The following is a 2399-nucleotide window of genomic DNA, read 5'->3' as shown; positions in this document are numbered from 1 at the left end:
CCCTCCTTACTGTTTCGACAATACAGGTATGCATAAACTCATATATCAAGAAGCATTATCTTTATAGAGAAACTGAACATAATTACTTTATCTCTTGTTACGGTTTCACCTAAATACTCACGAGAAAAAACGCAACGAGAAACGCAGAAAACTTAGAAATTCACATGGCTTGACGCCTAAAAACACGGAAAAAAATTGAACTGTAATTTCTTTAAGACTTGGGAAGTAGTAACGAGTAACGTAACTACGTTACTTGAAATAGTAACGTAAGTACGTTACCCGTTACTGCGTCAAAAAAGTAACGAGTAGGTTACTACGTCACCGAAAAAAGTAACGCGTTCCTGGTAACGCCGTTACATGTAACGTGTTACCGCCAAGACTGCGGAACGGTCAAAGCGTCACTGCTTGTCATGCCTTGTGGTCATGGAGGTAGGAAAAATATCAAACCTTGACTCGAAGACGTTGTGTTTATTTAATCAAGTAATAAATATAACTCCGGCAGACCCACAGTCTGCTGATCCCGCCGGAAGTGCGGAAACCGGCTCGAAATAATCGTAGGCCTCGAGAGACTTGTACGCCTGCACCGTGTCGGTCGTGAACTGGCTTGGCGAAAAAACTAAATAAACGACGACGTGAGCCATCGACGTCGGTGCAGCAGGCCTCGTCTGCGGCGAACGGACCCTCAAGGCAACGCCGTCCACGCACACATTGTTTCGACATCGCTGCGGTTCAGGTTCGGGTAGTGAGCTCGAATAGTCGGGCATAGCATACGACATACGTTGTTAGGAAATACGACGCAGAAATAAACCTAAAAGCGTCCCTACAACGTCAACAGCGAGCGCACGCCACACAACGCAGTGGCGGAAACACGGAGAGCCGGGCCGCTTTTGCCCACATACCTTACGCGCATGCGCGGCCTTCCGGCCGTGTAGGTAAACAGATCCGCTCCGCGTATCGAACTTCCCCTCACCCGTTTAACTCTGATGCCGATTGGAATTACTGCAGGTGTTTCCCCAGGAATTGAAATTAGGGGGGGGGGGGGGGGGTCTAAATGTTTAGAGGGGAGGGAGAGAGGGAGCATTGAGGATAGAGGAGTCGTTGCGAATTGAGGGTGTACCTTCAGAAAAACAAGGGGGGGGGGGGGGGGGGCGTAGGGAAATCACTGGATTACTGCGATGGGATCCGATGATCATTGTTATTGATGGTCGGTGATCGCAGTCATTGATAATGCCATTGATGTCATCGATGGTCGATGATCACTGTCAAGCCAATCAACTGTCATAGACTCGTCAGATGCTCCATGTTCTATGTCATGGCATAGATTATTTTGCTTGCAGGAGCACGAAGATATTTAGTCAGCGTTAAGGTTCTGGGTAGCTGCTACCTGATGAGAAAATGGAGAGTAATGTTGGAGATAGCAGACGATATACACTCCGTGCGGGAACTATAGGGGGCGCTTTGAAAAACGCGCGCAGCGCCACTAGCGGAGGAGCTGGCGTTCGACTGTGAGGCGCGTTCAGCAGCCTGCGGCGCCTTTTCGCATGCCAAGCTGTGGCGGCGAAAGCGCGCACGGACGAAACTTTTGCTTTTTAAGCCGATAAGTTGAGGGTGACGTTGCATGAGTGCTGGGGCAGAAGGACATTTAGCTGTTCTCCACTTCTTATATATTAAATTTGAGTCGTTATTAGGGGTAATTTCTCTAGCTGCGGCCGAAAAAGGAGTTGGAGCAATTTTCCGTAAAACAAGACGGCCGCCACCATAATTGCTCTGAGTGGGAAATTTATTTCGCTCGTCGCTGTAAACCTAGGACTGCTAGGAACGATGATATTCGGAAGCGAGTGAGATGTTCACTAAGTTTGTGCACGAAGAGTGCCAAGTTTCTTAAGACAGCAGGTGTGAAAGTTATGTTTCTAACGAATAAAGAAATAAAGCTGTACGGGATATCCAATATTGGACCCAAAATGTTGTGTTATAGTGGGCTGTGAAAAGTGCAGATTTGAGCACACAGGTGCTTGGACTTGACAGTAACATGACACAGCACTTATTATAAAAAAAAAGTGGCAAAGGGAAACCAGGTGAAAATTTGGTTTGGGCGGCGTAACTTAAAGGGACACTGACAGGGTATTTATGCTCGCCGAGGTTTTTAGTTGTACGTGACATATGAGAGCTCAACTACCCAGAACAGAATTTGCGGCTCGAAATTCGGTTTCTATCCGCCCGAAAACCGTCGATCAAGAACTGGCCGGTTCGAGTCTCGCTCACTCTCTTTTTCGCGGTCACGGGCCGTTTTCTAAGGTATCGATGCGACCACCAAATTTAATCAAAGTCGTGGGTCACTGAAGGGACACACTCAATATTAAAAATAGAAAAAAATATGAAACCCATTTTTTGTGGCTTCT

Source organism: Ixodes scapularis, unplaced genomic scaffold (genome assembly GCF_016920785.2).
Source record: "Ixodes scapularis isolate PalLabHiFi unplaced genomic scaffold, ASM1692078v2 PGA_scaffold5__190_contigs__length_132052651, whole genome shotgun sequence".
NCBI lineage: Eukaryota > Metazoa > Arthropoda > Arachnida > Ixodida > Ixodidae > Ixodes > Ixodes scapularis.
This window is presented reverse-complemented; position numbering follows the sequence as displayed.